A 21,609-nucleotide genomic window follows, 5' to 3' on the forward strand; every position below is an offset into this window, starting at 1 on the left:
GAAACATTTATGACATTAGCTAACCTCTGGCCCTCCAACCTTAAAGTCCAGTCTAAAGTTGTTTCGATTTGTCTCAGTTTAGAGGGGAAAAGTTAAATTACAAAGTATCTTTTATAAGTAACCAGTAGTCACTGATTTTGAAGAGTTCAAAATGAGCAAAACTACTTGAAATCCCGAAGCCAAACCTTTGTTGGAAGGCCAATAAACCATGTTGTAGTTAAGGAGAAGGGGAATTCATACAGAAAAAAAATCACATAGAAGGAAAGAATGTTAGTTTTATTTCCTCTGGGAAACAGAACACAGGGTAAGACCTCAGCTTCCAAAGCCAGACTGATTGCTCTACTCTTTCTGAGCTGTGTGACTTCAAGATAGCTGCTTGCCCTTGCTGTGCGCTTCAGCTTCCTCATCTGTTAAGGTAAAGACAATAATATACTTAATTCACAGGGTAGTTGTGAGGCTTAAACGAAATCATGATTAAACTACTTAGGACAAACAGTGCTTGTTCAGGATTCAATAAATGACCATAAAATCCCTTTGACATTACCTAATTAATCTCTTCATCTTGACCACTGTTATATATATACTATCCTCCTGTGATATCACCGTCAGCCTCAATTCCCTAAAACACTTCCTTCCGTAGTACATCAAGAACCTGTGTTTGCTCATACCAAACTCAGACTTATGGGTCCGGCTTTCACGATCCTCTAAAACCCGTCCCCACGCAATCTTCCATATACATCTGCCCCCGGACAATCACTTTTTGTCCTGCTACTGCTTACCACTTACCTTCACACAAAACTTACCTCTTTTGTTTCTGCCTCTGCAGCAAGTACAGTCTTTTTAAAAGGCCCGCTTTCCAGGCTCCTCTCACCCCTACCTTCTGCCTGTGCGACTGTTATCCACACGTCCAGAAAACAGTCCGGATTCTTTGAGAAGCTGCCGATATTTTGATCCCCTGGTGACTGCCCCTAATCCTCTCAAGAACCTAGCTGCAGAGGATAACGTACACTGCTGTCTAGTCGTGTCTGTTAGTTCAAACTCCACAAAGTACTCTTCTCCTAAAGATCTTCCCTAAACATCATCCACGGTTTCCAGCAAAATGCTGTGCACTGTAATAAGCTCTCCACTCACTTGTTTCTACAACTAAAAACAAGGAACAAAATTTTATTCAATAAACACAATGAATGATAAATCTTTCGTTCCATATTATAGCTTTGACTATGTCAGGAGGCTGTAAATAATATTCTCTTAAATGTAGCCACAATTTTATGACCAGAAAAATATCAACGCATAAACTTGCCCAAATCCAGTCACACGAGGAGGGGCAGTTCCAACAGAATGAAAAATATGGCATTTCTCTATCCTCGATACAAAAAAAAGAAATAACTAAACAACAGGTAGCTGTCTACCATTCTTCAGTTGTCAACGGGATCACGCAGACTTAACGTGGGCGGGCTCGTGTTTTCTGACCAGTATCACGTTCATCCGCAACAATATCAGGACCTTTCCACTTTATTCCATTGTCAAAAAACAACACCCATGTCTATTCTAACACAAGCAATTTTACATCTCTCTGAAGTTAACAACTGGAGGAAACAAGCTTCAGAGGAACCGCTGGCCATTATTATTAGATTACCCATCTTGAGATACTTTCACTGCCAGTCTTCCTTTGTTTTGCCAGGCACTTGACTCCATAGCAACTAGTCTCAGGATGGACATAAATCCACGCACATGAACAGAGATGTGCTGAGCAAAATACCGCTTATTTACTCAGCCAATTCATCTGGATCTAACAGGGCAGGCAGTCTGCTACAGAGGCAAATAAGACGCGGACAAACAAAAGACCCCAGGAGCAGAGTATCTCATATGGGTATCAATTATTCACTCAACAAACATACAAGGCACTAAATGTAAATCTACATCTATGCACCCTATACTATATGCAAGGCATTTTGTTCGGTATTGTACTTAAAGACTCATTCCATAGTGGCTTGCATTTTTAATAAAAGGTGTAAGACATACACCACTAAAAAGGCAAATACAGCATTTACTGTTAACATATTTATATTTCACATTGATTCAGGAAATGTCTAAATACATATACTTACATAAATACACACTGGTTAAATATAAAATGAAGAAAGAAAAAGAGAAAATGAGATTAGGAATACAAGATTTTAAAAAGATGTTAGTGTACTAAAATGAGAACACTGGGATCTTTAACATTTTTCCAGAGAGCAACGAATGTACAGTGTATAGAAAACAGAATACTATGAATTTGGAGGAACAACAGATCTCAGCCAATCAGGACAATCAGGGAAGGCTGCGACTTAAAAAAGCACAACAGGGCTATTGTTGACAAAGAAGGTTGATTCCTTTTTTAAATGACAAAATTGAATACTGTTGCTCAAAGAAAAAAAGTGTGTAAGAAGTTCTTCTAGAAAACACATGAACAGGTTTGATCATCTCTTCGCCTACATCCTTTAGTACTTCGTGTATCTCTTTACTCCCTCCCAGGTCTTTCACGATCTTGGAAACAACCAATGCCTAGAGCAATGTATCAAGCACATAGTAGGTGCTTAATAAAGGTCTCTTGGATCCATTTAACAACCCAATTATTTTCATGGTTCTACTAGCCTCTAAAGTTAATTATTAGTTTTTCCCTTTTCACCAGTTTTAGAAATGCCTAGAAAACAGAGTAAGTTGAGATAGTGGCACTTCCATTAATGTTCAGGGGCTCAAAGAAAGGAAAGTAAGTAACAGACTGACAACTGTAGTTTAAAAAATACTTGTAATTCTCCTTCCTCTTTATAAGGTGGATTTGGGATGTAAACAGAAACAAATGTTTAAAATCTCAATTCCCACCATGATGGCCAGGGACTTTGACCATGATCTCACAGGTAAAGAAACAAAATGGAGAAACGGCAGGACAAGGCTGTGGCTTTCACCATTTCCTCACCAAACCTGAGCACCATATGCCTCAGGAAGCCCCCACCTGGCACAGAAAGGTCTCATCTCATCTAGTGCTTTGCACTCTTCCCACACCTCCGAGATCACCTAAGTTTTTCACAGAATCACGATTTTTAAGTGTGTAGTTACATGAGCTTTTTACTTAATACAGTAAAGGTATAAATTATCAGCCATACAAAAATGAAAAGTTAGCCATAACCCCAAACCAGTCCAAAGAACTTGCTTTGAATTACACTAAAAGTGTATAGCTAGAGAACTAATTTTACTAAGTGATCCATTTTGAACAAATCGAAGAGAAAATTGACAACTATAGGTATGCAACCCTCAAGAACAAAGGTATATGAAATAAAGGCACATTTCAAATCAGACTCCAGATTTATGCAAGCCATGATATTTCTTGGCTTTTAGTTCAAAAGACTTACGAACAAAATACATTTTTACAAATAGAGGGGAACCAAACATGCCTAGAGTTTGGCCATAGAATTTAAAATATTAGAACAGTTCCGGAATAACTGGTTTAAGTCCCAAGTGTAAAGCATTTTTTTTTTAACTTTTTAAACGTTTATTTATTTTTTTAAGAGAGAGAGACAGAGCACAAGCAGGGGAGGGGGCAGAGAGAGAGGGAGACACAGAATCCAAAGCAGGCTCCAGGCTCCGAGCTGTCAGCACAGAGCCCGATACAGCGCTCAAACTCATGAACCACAAGATCATGACCTGAGCTGAAGTTGAACACTTAACCGACTGAGCCACCCAGGTGCGCCCAAGTGTAAAGCATTTTTATGTTTTTATTGGCAGGTATGGCTTACCTGTAGGTTCTTCACTTCTTTACCCCAAGCTGTTAACAACAGGGCAAGCGTGTGATAATTAAGCCAGAGACAGATGTCTGCACTCTAGTTACAGTTTGGAAACTTAAATGTCTATGACTTCTCCAAAGCTGTAACTTCAATTCCTTTAAAATTCTTTAAAATCTGTGATTCCTCCAAGCTCAGGGTAGATCAGCAATGACAAACAACTCATGATGCTAACTGCTGTCTAGTCGACCCAGATGAACGCTGGCTTCACATCAGCTTTAAGTTCAGCATATTTGTGTGCTTATGATACCAGTAGGAGTATAATCTTGTGAGACACAGGAGGGGGTTGGATCTGTAAGAAGACCTTTAATTGAAAAATATTCCTCATCTGAAGAAGCAATTCAGTAAAATGCTTCAGTTTTCCACAATCTAGCAATGTGACTTTAAATAAAAATCATCTCTCTATACTTGGCTTTAATTTAAAGTCTTTCCAAAATAATCCCATCAATTGACCATGCTAAGAGTACAAAATGAGTAAAATAAACAATCATTTTCATTGTTACCCTCAGATCATATGCAATTAATCAATCTCAACAATGTCATGGTAAATATTCTTATGGCTACATTCTTGTGACCTATGCTTATTTCTGCAAGACAAACTCCTAAAACCAAAACTGCTAAGTCAACGAATACACACTTTCTTTTTTTTCTTAATTTTTTTTTTTATTTGTTTTTGAGAGAGAGAGAGGGAGACATAGAAGCAGAAGCAGGCTCCAGGCTCTGAGTTATCAGTACAGAGCCCGACGCGGGGCTCGAACTCATGAACCGCGGGATCATGACCCGAGCCGAAGTCAGACGCTCAACCGACTGAGCCACCCAGGCACCCCAACGAATATACACTTTTTAAGATACTCCTCAAATTGTACCTACCTAGTCCCTCACCCCACAGCAACACTGAGTATGGGTTTTTTGGTTTTTTTTTTTTTTCCAAATAAAACCTCACCGTTTGGGCAAGTAAAAAAGAATTACATCATAATTGACATTACATAATTGACACTGGGTGATATATATATATACACGTATATATATATATATATACGTGTATATATATACATATACACACACACACATAAGGTATATCTAATATTAGATATGTACATTGGATAATTGTATGGTTTTTTCATTGCTGCTAAAAATTTCTATCAGCTCATTTTTAGCTCAAAAGCCTCTTGCTCAACCTCTGAATTTTAGCAGGCTTATAAAAAAAAAGAGAAAGTACACCATAAAATAAAACTATCCTGATACTCCTGTCCTGGAAACTATTTCCTCAAACCTAATGTTGGCAAGAAAACATCTCCGCTACTTGGGCTCCGATACAAAAGGTATACACAGGAGACCTGATACAACACCTGGAGGAATAAAGTCTATCTGCAATTAGCTACACATTGTTTGGAATTTATAAGTCAGATCAACCCACTTGGGATTGGTTTGTTTGTTAACTACTTTCCTAGACATCCCTTTTAAAATCTTAAGTGCATTTTAATGCATAGTTCTGTCATGGAGCCAAGAAATAATGAAACAGGGACTATCAACTCTCTTTAATGCTGTCAGATTACTAAAACATTAATGACAAAGCATCATATTAAAGTGATCTATCTTAAAAAGTAATATCAGACCCCATTAAATTACAGCTGATTCATTGGTTGTTACTTTGCCCGAACAAATCTAAAAGACTTAAGTAGCTTTTGGGCTCAACATTTTCTCTAACTTGTCCGACTCATTCAGACACTGCCAAGGCCAGCTCCAGAGTGATTACCTGGTTTGTGATGAATGTATTTCTTAAAGACTATTAATGTACTTACTTATGCCAGCATAGCTGGAGGGGAGAAAGCTGGCCCAATGAGATCATTTAGTCGTTGACACCAGATTATAGTAACACTCAAAAAGACAACAGGTTGCTTAGCAGCACTTTTCCAAATGCATTCATATGAAGAGAACTGACAGTAATCTTCTCCACAGAAAATCAGACTGAACGCATTCATAAAACAGTACTCACTGATCCCTCGGCAAAGAAGCTCAGCTAAAAAAGTCTACCTTCTTGGCAAATTCTCCTCATACATGGAACTAGAATCTGGGATCAGTGATCTCTCTCCCCAAAGTTCTCCCACCTTCTGTGAGTGGGGAAAACGTCCTCTCCTCAGAAGTTCACGCCACTCAACCATACGACTCTCTAAGTCAATGTTCTGATTCATCTCCAGCCCACCTTCCAAAGCACTGGCTCAGTCTTCTCCATCCTAGTTACAACCATCCTTCTAGCCAACCTCCCATTATGGAGATGTTACTGCCAAGGACCTTTATCTCCTCTCCTAGATTAGTCATAATCCATAGCTAGTCCAGTCTTGAAATCCTAAAGTACTATATCTGCATCAGCTAGACAGATTTTTTTCCAATTTCCAACATTCATAATACTTGTCCTGCAAAATTATAAGAAACAACTAACAAGGATTCAAGATAATGTTAATCCCCGCCCCCCCAATAGATTAGTCTATTGTCATTGTTCTCATTGCCTTATAGAACCACATCAACACTCTTTAACGTCATTAGAACCTTCCATCACTTGACCCCTTCTCCTTCCCTTTTCTTGAAATTGCTCCTTATCTTATCACGACCAAGTTTCTACGACAAGTAGCCTTTAATCACTAGTGTTACCTATTTACCTAACACTCCTCAATCCCCTAGCATTGGCCTCCCACCCTATGACTCTAGTGAAACTCGTCCCACTAAGGTCACCAACTGACCTACTGATAGATACTTCCCAGTCTCCATCTTAATGACTTCCCAGCAATATTTTCCAGAACTGACCACTCCCTTCCTTCAACTCTTCCTTCTGCTCCCAACAAACCCTCCCCTACCTCTCTGGTACCTCTTTTATTATTGACCCTATTCCTCCCCCTCCCTTCCCATCCTCCCCACAGCAGCCAGAAGGATATTTGTTAAAGGTCTAATTTGGTCATGACACTCTCTGGCTTAAAACAGTTCATGTGTTTTTAGACAAACTCTTTTCATGTGGGTTACCAGGTGACTGTTTAATTCCCCTGGCCTCATTTGTCTCTACACTTCCCTGCTCTACACAATCCTGCCACACTAACTGACTTGCAGGGCCCTAAAAGGACCAGGGTTTTTCTCTCATCTGCTCTAGCCATTTTCAGATACTATTTCCTCAAGTGAAGCAGCTCAGCTCTTTCCAACACCCCTAACCCCACCCCTAAGTGAAGCTGTACAACTTCACTTGGCTGTCTCCTAAAAAGGCCCTCCCGCCCCCCAGAACTGGGTTAGGGTCTACATGCTGTCATAAATGCCCTGGTGCAGCACTTGGCCTTTGTAACGGCAGTTTTTGTTGCTTGTCCAATCTCCCACCAGATGATAAGTTCCCTGGAGGTAGTAACTGTACCTTGTTCACCTTGTTAACCCAATATATAACTAATCCTGTGTCAGACATAGAACAGGAACTTAATAAACATTTCTCAAACACTGAATGAATAAAGGGCACCCTTTTCTGCATGCCTAGAACAGTTTCCTAATTCAGGCCATTATTTCCTGCTTGAATACTAGGAGACTCTAGAAGAGTGTTTCTCCTGACGAACAAACAGTCTCTCTACCTTCAATCCACACTCCATATTGCCACACGAATCCATCAATGCAAACTTGATTCCATGTGTCCCCTTCTTAAAAGGTATGAGAGGGCACCTGGGTGACTCAGTCATTAAGCAACTGACTTCAGCTCAGGTCATGATCTCACAGTTCGGGAGTTTGAGTCCCGCATGGGTAAGCATTGGATAAACACGAGCCCCACTCCAGGTGAGCACGGGCCCCACATCGGGTGAGCACAGGCCCTGCTTCAGAAGCCCCACTTTCTTTCTCTCTCTCTCTCTCTCTCTCTCTCTCTCTCTCTCTCTCTCTCTCTCTCTCTCACTCTGCCCCTCATGGGATTCTCTCTCTCTCTGCCCCTTGCTCACTTATACCCTCTTTTTCTCTCTCTCTCTCAAAAAATAAAAAATAAAAAAGGTATTATAAGTTTCCCCACTATCTACAGGAAAAAATCCAAACTCCTTAGCATAAAATACAAAGCTCCTCTGTTGTCTGGTCCCCACAACCTATCCTTTCTCACCTCCTACCACTTCCTCACACTGCTACTGTGCTTTGGCCGGATGAAACCATTTACACTTTCCTGAACTTACCATGCCTTTTCCAAACCCGTCTTGGCATCTACCCTCAATTCCCTTTCCCAGTGTTTAAAGGCTATGGTTTGAACTTCATGCTAACATATAGAACACTTCCTGATTCTGCAACAGACTGATTGTAAGTGGCCAAATATTAGGATAAAGTGTTCGTCTCTAAAAAAGAAAAGCACTGCGTGCATCTTAGATCATTTTCCCAAACAGAAGCGGAGTCTCTTTACGGAAGTTACTTTCACTGGGGTCCATCTGGGCAAGAAATTCTCCTTCTTCACAACACACTTGCATCTTAGTCCATTACTGAGGGAAAGAACACCAGACTCAGGAAGAACAAGAGGAAAAAAGAACATGTCACGATCCTGACTTCATAACAAACACACTCTAAGCTAAAGCGGCATTAAGTAGAATTCTAATGTAATAAAACGCTTGCAACTAGCACTTCTCTCATGAAGAACATGTAGGAAGGAGGAGGGCCTGTCATCTGACAGTATCTGCCAGGTAAGTATTCTGCAAGTATCAGAAATCATAAGCAGAAGGTAACAGTCGCTGCCACCAAAAAGTCTGTATCCCGAAGTGAACCCTACTGTGAAATGAGGTGGAAGTTGTGTTTTTCCTGTCCTAAAATCCAACTTGCTCACATTCCTCACAGGTAGCCAGTGCTGGTAGAGTACGGATCTGCCAGCATGAAAAGCAGTCAGTGTTCTGCCTTAAGTACACGTGGCTTGTCAAGTAAATGCTGCCTTTGTGGTAGTTGCTAGAGCAATAACCGACAACAACAACCCTCCCCCCAAAAACGGCAGTCTGCACGGCGCATTAACATCTCCTTTCTTAGGATATTGGCTTTTGCCACGTTAAGTCTCTTGTTATGATGAGAAATTCACACTGACTCTACCAGGTCGACACTATTCAGAATCTGACCGGATTTATATAGAATTAACCGCGTGGCATGTGCCCAGCACTCTTTCATTTCTGTTCAGTGAGTCTTTAGTGAAGGACAACATAAAAGAAAGCCTTGGCTCAGGCAGATCTGGCTTGGAAATCAAGCTCCACGACTTACTATCAGTCTTGCACTTGGCACAATTTGTTTAACATCTTCAATCACAATTTCCTTCATGTAATATAGAGACGACAGAAGTACCTAGCTCACAGGGTTGTTCTTGGGATTTCATAAAATAATATATTCAACACAATGCCAGGTACACGGTAAGCACATTATAAACACAAACAATTATTACTGTTACTTGGATTTTGCTCCTGCAGCTATTGTTTGCTTTACAGAAGGTCGACATCAAAGAGGGTTACGAATTCCACATACAAAAAAGAAACAACTCAAGCTCAGAATTGAAAGGCAGAGCAACCTACTTATTAACAGACTCATCTATGAAAGAGGAATACAAGATTCCCATTTCAGTTGCCAAGCATTGCTCAAAAACTACACGTTAGCAACAAATGCTCCAAAGGATATGCTCTGATTATCCAGGTGCTATTGCCTTCATCTGGGCATCTACAGAAATTGTGGAGAAAGAAAACCAAACGAAGTAAGAAATCACACTAAGGTACTTATTAAGCAGCAAAATGCCACCTCAGAAATTGCAAATATTCAAAATCCTCTCCAAATGACATCCTACCACCCATTGATTAGAAGCAAAACGGACAGAACGTAACCCTGAATTTGAGTAGCCTGAACTCAACCTGGAGCTTGTCCTTAATTAAGCTTTGACAGGTAAATTCGGTGAATCTACCCTTAGGGGCATACATTGATTGAAGTAACTAACAATGTTGTTTGGACCTTACAAACAGGAACCCTGACAACCCCTGGGTAAATGCATTTTGCTAATCAATTCTGACAAAATATAATAATAAAATGGTGGAAGGTGGAAATGACAGAATAATACTATTAATTAAGACCTGAATCAATTCTTTCCTTCTAATCTTAAAAGTCACAAGAGCACTTCTTCCCGCCTGGCAATAACATTCCAACCAGTGAAACTCTTAGCTCCTCTCCTCATCCCACCTTCCACCAGCTCTGGTCCAATTCCTACTGGACAATGAGAAAGGAAACAAGGTCACAGGCTATGAGGTAATGAAGAGGTCCCAAACCAAAGACTTCTAATTAAACTTAATGTCCTGGGGCGCCTGGGTGGCGCAGTCGGTTAAGCGTCCGACTTCAGCCAGGTCACGATCTCGCGGTCCGTGAGTTCGAGCCCCGCGTCAGGCTCTGGGCTGATGGCTCGGAGCCTGGAGCCTGTTTCCGATTCTGTGTCTCCCTCTCTCTCTGCCCCTCCCCCGTTCAGCTCTGTCTCTCTCTGTCCCAAAAAATAAAAATAAAAAAAAAAAAAAACGTTGATAAACTTAATGTCCTAAGGCTTGGGCAATGGAAGGCATGTTAGAGACATATAGAATAGCTACCACAATTTCATTGGTAAGGAAACTGAAAGAGTTGCCCAAGTCTCACGCAACCAGTTACCGTTAAAGCCAGGATTGGAACCCAAAACTCTTAGATCACAATCCAACATCTTTCCTACTATGTCGCTGAGATCAGTTTTCAGAAGATTGTACAATGACTTCCTCTCCTTTTTTACTATATAATATCCAGAATATAAGACAAAGGATGAAGCACTGGGAACAAATAAAAAAATACTAATAGCTAACACTTACTGAAAGCTTATGTGCCAAGCACTCTATTAAGCACTTAAGTGCATTATCTCCTTTAATCCTCTTAACAACCCCAAAGGTGGGTGCAATTTATTAGCCTCCTTTTACAGATAAGGAAATTTAGGTAGACAGAGGTTAAATAACTCACCCAAAGTCACACAGCTAGTAAATGATGGATCTAGAATTTGAGCTCAGTCTAACTCTAGAATTTGAGCTCATCCACAATTCACTAGAATGCCATCAATCCCATAGTATTTCCCTCTGGCCCATGCTCTATCACAGCAGCAATAGCTTCCTACTGAAAGCAAAGGGATGAAAAATAATAATATGGTGAATTAAGTATCTATGATAAAACTGAGAATTTAGGGGTGTCTGGGTGGCTCAGTCGGTTAAGGTCCGACTTCGGCTCAGGTCATGATCTCATGGTTCATAAATTGGAGACCTGCGTCGGGCTCTATGCTGACAGCTCGGAGCCTGCAGCCTGCTTCTGATTCTGTTCTCCCTCTCTCTGCCCCTTCTCTGCTCACACTCTGTCTCTCTCAAAAATAAACAAACATTAAAAAAAAAACCCAACAACCTTAGATTTTAAATATAAGCCCATTTGCTTTCTCTTCACCAAAACCCTTCTCCTGTTCCTCATCAATTCAAACCAACAGATCTATACTGAATATGGTGGGGGGGGGAATGTCCATAGGTGCCCATGCCAATGTACATTCAATCACAGGCTCTTGTGTGGTAAGGATCCTAAGCAAAGTTGTATCTTTACAGCACCCCCCCACGTCTCACAATTATGTTATGGTGTATCACAATAATGATAATCACATATCACAATATGGTTTATCACAATAAATAGATTTAGATAACTTTTTTTTTTTAAGAAATTTGACATGAGGCACACTCTAAGAGTTTAGAATGTGAGTTAACCATTTTGTGAAGTTGTTCAATGGTCCCCACTAAAAAATGCACACCATTTTTCTTTCAAAGATACTTCAATAACTAATACATACCTTACAGAAAACGTAAGTTAGAAAGAAACAGAGTAGCAGACAGAAAACCCAGCTTTAAAAATTGGGAGGAAGACACATAAAAAAGCCTGACTTTGAAGAAAAATATGGAAATATAACCATAAAATTCGGATTTATTCTAAAACAAGTAGAAAATTGGACCCTGAAGCTTAAAAGACTGCCAAAGGGAAACAAACTAACCTTTATTGCTAAGCACTTTTCTCCCCCTGGTTTAATCCATACAAAAACCCGCAAGAGATGAGTGATACTATCCTATTTTACAGGTGAGGATTCTGAGGGTCAGAAAGGCTAAGTAACTTGCCCAGCTACCATCAAGCCAGAATCCGGAGCCTCGTACTTTCTGACTCCAAATTCTTTGCTTTTTCTATTAGATCCTTGCAAACTCTAAATCTGCTAATACAGAAACAAAGGAGGAAGGAGAGAAAGGCAAAACAATAAAAAATCAACTCAAGTTCTCTATGGAGAGAAGTCAAAAAACCTTGTTTTCAGTTAAATACACATATGTATATTTACATACATTAAAAAAAAAAAAACCACTCTTCCTGCAGAAAGTGACACTGGTTTCTTTACTACAAATATGTTAATCTCAAATTCCAGAACTACTCAAAATCTTGTTGGTAAGGGTTAAATAAACAAACGACAACAACAAAAATCTGGCAAATAGTTATGGCTGCTGAATCAGAAAACTAAATTGCAGATAATCTTACATTTGTTGAAATTACTTTCCTGAAACATGTTGTAAAATCCGCAATTCTACCAAGACCACAGAAGGCAACCCAGAAATAAATTATTCCAAAATTAGACGGAATAAAGGTAGGAAGACAAAGATATCAACTGGTATTTTTAAGAACCTATGGTGTACAAAGTCGAGATTTATTATTTAAAATGTACCATTTCATAATTACGAGAATAGTCCCAGTTGCTCTACAGGTTGTCAATCTAAGTATACTTTTTAGCATGCTCTAACATCTGTACCAGAATCTTTTAGAAATTCCCACTTAATAATTTACTCCTGGAGCACCTGGGTGGCTCAGCCGGTTGAGGGTCTGACTTCAGCTCAGGTCATGATCTCATGGTTTGTGAGTTCGAGCCCCGCGTCGGACTCTGTTCTGATAGCTCAGAGCCTGGAGCCCGCTTTGGATTCTGTGTCTCCCTCTCTCTCTGCCCCTCCCTAACTCTCTCTCTCTCTCTCTCTCTCAAAAATAAACATCAAAACTTTTCAAAATAACAATAATTTACTCATCATCCTAAAAATTTTCTCTTTGGATCTAAATCTTCATCCAACCGGGTGTTCAATTACTCTTCAAGAACACTTACTTCAGCGATTTTGTTTTAATGCTGATATGGTACCATTTTCGTTTGCTGCTCAACTTCCAGATCAGCATTGACCAATCCCACAAAACTTTACCTCTGAAGCCCATATGGCCTAACTTTTCCAGTCCTGGGATAAAAGCTGTGTGACAGGAACCCCTACGAGGAGAGAGCTGATAAACCGGAGACAAGAGGGCTTGCCTGTCATGTTCTCAGGGATGTTGAGGGTGAGGTATGCAAGACCTATTGACTTTTCTCTTTTCTCCGCCTATACCCCCCCTCTTCCCAGTCCTTGCCTATGACATCACCAGGGCTGTCTCCACTTAGCGTGGGATTCCTCTCTCCTCTGTCAGCTTATTAAATCCTATGCTGTCCATGCTCCCACTCGCTGTCCCCAAGGCCACTGCGCTCTTTAATTTTTCCTTTAAGTGTTTAAATGCTGTTTCTATGGAAGAAGCCCAAGGCAGATAACCTCCCTTCATTAAATTATGTTAGAGGAGTCAACCGAAAATGGTTACTATGTTTTTTTTAAAAAATACATCTCTAATATAGTTTAAGAAACAGTGTCAGAGATGAAATCTGACATCTCCACACCTCTTTTTTTTCCTATCAGAGGCTGCAAAAGTTTTGTACTAAGAATGTTAATGTGCTGCAAATAGGTTAGTCAAGCTAAACCACAATGGGGTAAGAGGGAGTAATAAAAAGGAAGGCAGAATGGGACTGCCTAAGCATGTATACATGGGCATTTATGGGTGTATTATGATTACATTCTTAATTCCAAGAGATGGCTTGGGATGAGTCATTGTTTTATACCATCCAGAGAAGAATGTCTTTCTATTGTTACACATAATAGAGAGTGGACTATTCCTAAGTGGTCGTTTTCTACAGAAAATAAACAGAGAAGATCCTTCTTTTCCAGAACCAGAAATTCTGTTGAGATTGGTGAGTTTTACAAAGAATTCAACACCATTTATGAGCCACTTTTTAGCATAGAGAGAAGCATCTTGGGATTTACCAGGGATTCGTTCTACACATAAATTCAGAAAGATACAGATGGACAGCTACCATAAAATAAGCTTTCCTGCTTTGTAGTTCAGCTGTCAATATAATGCCATGCTACCTGGTTACCTCTCAGATACTTAAAAAAATGTTTTTTTAATGTTGTTCAGGGCCAGCCAGCACTATATACTAAAGCATGGAGGACATCCTAAAGTCATTGGCCTATATCCACAAGCCTCCAGTTCTAGAAAAGCCAGAATAGAATCCTCCTGACACAATCATACTTGTAATGGTTAATTTTTCCAAAGCTGTCTGTGCTTAGCCTTATGTTTGAAGGCCTTTGGTGCCCTAACCTCAAACTACCTTTTCATCACCTTTCAATGCAAAACTGATTCATTCTCTGTGCCCAGCAATGACTTGTACTGTCCCGTCTTTCATCGCTCCGTCTAGAGTTCCCTCTCCATGCCTCTCCCTACTCGTAAAAGAATCACATGGCTCAATCGTAGCTCGTCCGGGAAGCCCTCCTCCCCTGACTATCCCAGTCAGCCACAGGTTCTCTGTCCCTCTTCACACACTCTGTTATGGTGGCTGTCCAGATTAACTCATTTGGGTACCTCCTGATGCAAAGCCGTAAATAGCATCTTTTCACTGATTCATAGTATTTTGGAGTTAGAAAGGTCCTTAAAAGTCATTATAGACTAGTAGGTACCCAACTTTTTCAACGCTAAGGACACTTTTCATTAGTTATTAACACCTCCCCCCTACCCCTGCTTCTCACTCTTTGGCCTCTTGGTTGACATGTGAAGGCCACATTTTGAAAACTGCCTACAGGGGCGCCTGAGTGGCTCAGTTGGTTGGGCATCTGACTTCAGCTCGGGGCATGATCTCACGGTTTGTGAAAGCTGGCTCTCTGCTGTCGGAGTCTGCTTCAGATCCTCTGGCCCCTCTTCTCTCTGCCCCCCCACCCGCCCCCGTGCTCGTGCTCTCTCTCTCTCTCAAAAATAAATAAATAAACAAAAAGATAAAAAAAATAAAAACTATCTACTAAACTATAATTACCAATAAACATTATTTAAAAAAAAATAAAGACTTTTGTTGTCAATCAGAGCTTCTTTCAGTTCAATGCAATTCTCAAACAGAAAGCATATCCGACGCCAGTTAAAAACAAAGATACTTAGGGGCGCCTGGGTGGCTTGGTCGGTTAAGCGTCCGACTTCAGCTCAGGTCATGATCTCACGGTCCGTGAGTTCAAGCCCCGCGTCGGGCTCTGTGCTGACAGCTCAGAGCCTGGAGCCTGTTTCAGATTCTGTGTCTCCCTCTCTCTCTGCCCCTCCCCTGTTCATGCTCTGTCTCTCTCAGTCTCAAAAATAAATAAACGTTAAAAAAAAAAAATTAAAAAAAAAAAACCCAAAGATACTTGAAGAAGCAAAAAACACAAACAAACAAACAAACAAAAAAACCCACAAAGACGCTTGGTATTTTGGTTAACCTGTGCAGCCTCATCATGGCTAAAACTGCATAATTTCTCTCACCTTTAAAAATAAAGCTTCGGGGGCGCCTGGGTGGCGCAGTCGGTTAAGCATCCGACTTCAGCCAGGTCACGATCTCGCGGTCCGTGAGTTCGAGCCCCGCGTCAGGCTCTGGGCTGATGGCTCAGAGCCTGGAGCCTGTTTCCGATTCTGTGTCTCCCTCTCTCTCTGCCCCTCCCCCGTTCATGCTATGTCTCTCTCTGTCCCAAAAATAAATAAAAAAAAAAATAAAAAAATAAAAAAAAAAAACAAAAATAAAAATAAAAATAAAGCTTCCATTTGCTATTTTTCACCAGACCTTTAGCAAAATCTGAAGAACCAAAATCAGGAACCACTGACTTAGGCCACGCCCCTTACTTCACAGGTAAGTTAAAATTTAGACCTCAAGAGGGAAAAGAGTTTACCTAAAGTCACAAAGGTAATGTCACAGCAGGCTTCTGGAACGGAATAGAAGTCTCTAGATTCTCAGTCCAATGTTGTTACATATAATGCCGATTGCTAAGGGCCTCACCTACACAGGTAGAAGGCAGACTATTTTAGGGCAAGGGCCATGCCTTAATCTCTTTATACTTTCCACTGGCTCTTCAACACAGCTGAAGTTACAGTAAATACTCATTCACTAATTACACTTAATCAACTAATAGTAAGTGACCTAATAATTTCTGCTCTTAAGAAATCTAAATGTAAAATGTTTTAAGGGGAAAGCAATAAAAATTTTAGAAGATAATATCAGAGGCTATCGTCATGATTTTATGTCATAACCAAGACACAGAAAGCACTAATCATACTGAAAAATGCTATAAAATGTCATTACATTAAAAGTAAGAACTTGTTTATCAAAATAGTGTCAAAAGACACCATCAAGAGTGAAACGGCAAGTCACAAAAAAACATCTGTAACAAGCACAAAAAAAGAAGGGCTCATATCCAAAATACTAAAGAACTATCACAAGTCAGTAAAAAAAAGACAACACAATCGAAAAATCTGCAAGAGACCCGGGCATCACAGATGGCCCATAAACTCATTTAGAAGTGTTCCCTTTTTTTTTTTTTTTTTTTTTAAAGTAGGCTTCGTGCCCAGCGCAGAGCCCGACACGGGGCTTGAATTCATGAGCTGAGATTAAGACCTGAGCTGAAATCAAGAGTCAGACACTTAATCAACTGAGCCACCCAGGCACCCCAAGTTCCCATTATTAACTAGGGAAATGCAAACTAAAACGCAATGAGATGCTGCTACACTCCTAGTACACTGGCCAAAAATTTTAAAGTCTGACAATAACAAGTGTTAAAGACAGGGGAGCAATGAGAACACTCCTACACTGCTGGTGAGAATATAAGCTGTTACCACTACCTTAGGGATAATGCTGGGCAGTATTTAGTAAAATTGAAAATGAACAAATCCCACAACCTACTAATAATTCCATTTCTGAGGGTATATCCGCAAAAGAAACTATCACTGATACATACCAGTATACAAATACAGGAGTGTTCATACAGGCAAATGCATAATAGCTATCCACTGTAAACAACCTCAAATGTTCACTAATAGTAGAATGAATACATCGTGGTATATTCATGCAATGGAATACTATATATCAATGAAAATATTATGTAGCTATACATAACAATAGGACAAAACCCAAAACTGGGTGAAAAAAGTATACATATTGTGTAATTCCAATTACATAAGGCCAAACACTAGACAAACTATATTGTTTAAAGTTGCATATTTAGGAGGAAAAACCATAAAGAAAAGCAAAGAAATGAGTATCAAAAAGTTAACATGTTGGGGAAGCCTGGGTGGCTCAGTTGGTTAACCGCCAGGCTTCGGCTCAGGTCATGATCTCGTAGTCCGTGAGTTCGAGCCCCCGCATCGGGTTCTGTGCTGACAGCTCAGAGACTGGAGCCTGCTTTGGATTCTGTATCTCCCTCTCTCTCTGCCCCTCCCCTGCTTAAGCTCTATCTCTCTCACCCTCAAAAAGAAATAAACATTAAAAAAAATTTTTTTAAGTTAATATGTTGACTTGAGGCAGTACATAAAAACTTGGCTTCTGGGTGTGCTGGAAATATTGTTTTATTTCTTGATCTGCATGTTATGCACTTGAGTATTTATATTATGACAATTCATGTCAAGGGACACATGTTGAACCAATTAAACGGAAGCCTCATAATGCCCCACACAATTTCAGGAATAGGGACACTAAAGACTGGTGGCCTTATATGAGGCACAGTGACATAAATTCCACCCCTCCCCCGAAACAAAGTGGGGGTAGATTAGGAAGCCTGCAGGCATTTCATATCACATTTCCACTCCTCAGTACTCATTCGTTTGTATCATTTTGCTATGACCTTGCTCTCCAGAGACATATATTACCAGCCCCAGACACCTAATCTGCTAATAGAACTTTAGGCTTAGCAGAATGGAGGGCTGATATATTTCCTTCCTTTGCATGAAATTGAAGTCATTTTTCCAAAATGTACACAGATAACTGGGGTACTTGTTTGCCTCAGTCAGTAGAGCAGGTGACCTTGATCTTGGGGTTGAGTTCCAGCCCCACATTAGATGTAGATATTATTTTTAAAAAATTAAAAATGTAGACAAATAACACTAATAAACACTATGTTCAATATCAGAAAAAGAGGTATCTCCAGAAATCACTGTTAATTGACATCAGGGCCACAAAACAAAATCCTTTTCTGCCCCTGTATTTTCCTTAGTAAAAGAAAAGGATCTAAACTAAGTACTCACTGATATGACGGAACCGTAAGAGGCTATATTATGTCTACTGGAAAGGGAAGGGGGTTCAAAGTGCTACCCTCCCCCCGCCCCCCCCAGAAGCTCCACCTCTACCACATCAATTACCACTACCTAAAACAAAAACAACAAATACACAAAAAGAAACAACCACCTCCCAGACCAGAGGTCTGACTACATGAGCCAGATGAAACTATATATTTGTTTGTTCAGAAAAAGTAAGTGTAACAGCCAACTTGGCCAGTTCCCATGAGCACACACCCTTGAGAGGAGCCTGGGTCATCCACGGTCATTGGGACAGTTTCTACACAAGGGCAAGCAGGCTGCGTGTGCAGTGGAAAACTAAACACTAAACCACCAGAACTGTTTGTGCAAAAGGAAAATGGAATCAGAAGTTGGGATGGGAGGCTGTGGTGCTTATCAGAGGGCAATCGCCGTGTACAAATTTGTTCGCTGTCTTTGGTAAGACAACATGGACACAACCTCACTCTTTACCCAGAACTTTCCAGATATTAACCGATGCCCATGGCAGCCTTGAGGTAATTAACGTTTTACAAATAGGGAGAATGTATCCTGGGGATACAAAAAAAAAAAGGTCAGGTCCTGACCCCCTCTGCCTTTGATTTGGTTTACGTACTACTCAAAAAAGCTGCTTGAGGTCTCTGTTTACCACTTGACTAGAGAAAGCTGCTCTCAGTTTCACACATATAAGACTGTGTTTTAAGATATACATTCTATACCAAAGGTAGCAGAGCTGCTCTGCTTATCACTGTCTTTGTCAAGTATTCTCAAAAAGTCTGTTAATTAGTTAAGGAAGTAGCTTTCGAGCACCTTCTGCCAATACGAAAAGAAAATAAATTCGTCTTGAGTAAGTTTTCCTTTTATTACTTAGACTACCAGTTGCTATAGAACAAAAGGTGTGATCGTTTCCTACTTGGGCATGTCAGAATCCTTTTATCACACAAGTGAATGTGTCTGGGGACCATCTATAAAGAAAACATAAGAGAACCGCATGGATGATAGAAATTTTCTCTATCTTGATTCAGGCGTGAGTTATAGGATTTATCAAACCTCATTAAACCATATATACTTGAGATCTGTGCATTTCCCAGTAGGCAAATTTCACATAAAAAAATATAAGCAAAGGTAATTATTTAATAATAGCCAAATGCTTGACTGAGTAAGGAAGCACCAAAGAGGAAGCCCCACATCACTCCACAGTAAGACAAAAATCCCAGCTGGAAAAAAACTTGCTCTCTTTTCCTTCAGCCTGTATTTCCAACTTCCGTGCACTAATTAATTCTTAAAGAATCAAAAAGCCATGGGCTTTCACAGCCTCGTGTAAGTAGAAAGAAGAGGGTCTCAGGGCAGTGGAGACATTCGCATGTGCCTATAAGCTCAGAAACACATCAACTAGAGTTGCTTCATGCATCAGCCAAAGTAACAAAAACCACCCTTATGTCAAAGGTATCGTCAAAAAAGTCATGGATGTTTCATAGACCTCTCCTCTGAGGCAGACTGAGAAGAAATGAATTGAAATTTCCTTAATAACCCCAGGGCCCAAACTAGTCTGTCATACCTGTCAGTGCAATCCTTATTGGACTGTAGAGGACAGGTAAGGAATGCAAAAGGGTGCAAATGTAAATAATCAGTATTACAAATGGAAATTACCACTTTCATCTCTAAGGAGCTAAAAGAATATTTTAGCCAAAAGGCCAGGTCTATTTTGTTCAAACACAGAAATGAATATGGAAGTGGTTATCTGTTTCAAGGGTTAATAAAAACACCTTTACTCCTGAAGCAAATAAAGAAAACAGCAGTAGCTCCTTCTTGATAGAAATGCCAGGTTTAACCATTCACAGGTTGTAGGAAACACACGACACCCAAGTTAACGGACATGTTCTTTTTTTATTTTTAATTTTTTAACATCTATTCATTTTTGACAGAGTAAGAAAGACAGAGAGAGAGAGAGAGAGAGAGAGAGAGAGAGCACAAGCAGAGGAGGGGCAGAGAGAGAGGGAGACACAGAATCGGAAGCAGGCCCTAGGCTCTGAGCTGTCAGCATAGAGCCCGACGCGGGGCTCAAACCACAAACTGGGAGATCATGACTGGAGCCATAGTCGGACACTTAACTGAGTCATCCAGGTGCCCCAACATGTTCATTTTTTAAAACAACCCCAGTGCAACTCCAAAGTCTTTGATTCTCACTATCAGTCTTTTAAAAAACGCATTACCGGGGCACCTGGGTGGCTCAGTCGGTTAAGCGGCCGACTTCGGCTCAGGTCATGATCTCGCGGTCCGTGAGTTCGAGCCCCGCGTCGGGCTCTGTGCTGACAGCTCAGAACCCGAAGCCTGTTTCAGATTCTGTGTCTCCCTCTCTCTGACCCTCCCCCGTTCATGCTCTGTCTCTGTCTCAAAAATAAATAAACGTTAAAAAAAAATTTTCTTAAATAAATAAAATTAAAAAAAAATAAAAAACGCATTACCAAATCTAGCTCTTTGTTTATACATAATTACCCATACTCATTTCAGACATTTTGCCTCTTCCCTAAAGACAGAGGCTTGATCATAGCCTATCTTTGGAGGATAAACAGGGCTTCAACAGTGCCCCACAACATTAAACTGATGGAAGGTTGCAATGTCTGTAAAGTCGTCATGGGCCCATCTGGTAATGCTACCTAACTAAGTTAAGGATGCAATATTTTTCAGACTCCTAGGCTAAAACATGGCCTTCAAAATCATCTAATGTAGTCATTTTCAAACTTTTGTTCAGAACTGTGAAATCCCTTCACCCATTAAAAAAAAAAAAAGTTTATAGGGGTGCCTGGATGGCTCAGTCAGTTCAAGCCCCATGTTTGGTTTAGAGATTACTTAAAAATAAAATTAAAAAGAAAAGTTAACACCAGATGCCTTTCCACCTCCTTTTGCCCCCCTCACACTGAAAGGACATAAAACCATCCATCAATAATAAAAGAGACTGAAAAAGACCTGCAGGTCATTTGGAAATGCACAACCACCACTGTACCCCAACATGTCACGCTGGTGCCCACTTTAAACCTCTTTCCCTGTGTTTCTCTCCTTGTTCACAAGCAAACCAGGAAGCTAGCCTACAGAATGCTAGGGCTCGGGGTGAAAGTGACTTGAAAATCACTGATGTGCTCCAACCCCTCACTTCTCAATTAAAAGCAAAATGAGAGGCAGCATGGAGTAACTGAAAAGGACACAGTGGAATAAAGTCAATCGTGGTTCTAGCCCTTGCCTGGTATGTGACCTTGAGAAAATCTCTTACTCTTTGCGGTTTAGTATCCTCATCATAAAATGGGAATAATCATCTCTCTGC

At 40.3% G+C, this 21,609-nt stretch overlaps 1 protein-coding gene and 1 long non-coding RNA gene across 8 annotated transcripts in view; both read right to left on the reverse strand.

Annotated features, from left to right (window-relative positions):
• Positions 1-21,609, reverse strand: part of SIK3 (SIK family kinase 3) — a 246,620-nt gene that overhangs the window by 153,801 nt on the left and 71,210 nt on the right. The gene's annotated exons all lie outside the window — the stretch shown is intronic.
• On the reverse strand, positions 7,672-14,947 carry LOC131486858 (uncharacterized). Its single transcript, XR_009249503.1, has 2 exons — positions 10,339-14,947; positions 7,672-10,105 (listed from the first exon to the last, which is right to left on the reverse strand). It is a non-coding gene; the product is annotated as an uncharacterized LOC131486858 (long non-coding RNA).

This window comes from Neofelis nebulosa, chromosome 10 (assembly GCF_028018385.1).
Source record: "Neofelis nebulosa isolate mNeoNeb1 chromosome 10, mNeoNeb1.pri, whole genome shotgun sequence".
NCBI classification, from domain to species: domain Eukaryota; kingdom Metazoa; phylum Chordata; class Mammalia; order Carnivora; family Felidae; genus Neofelis; species Neofelis nebulosa.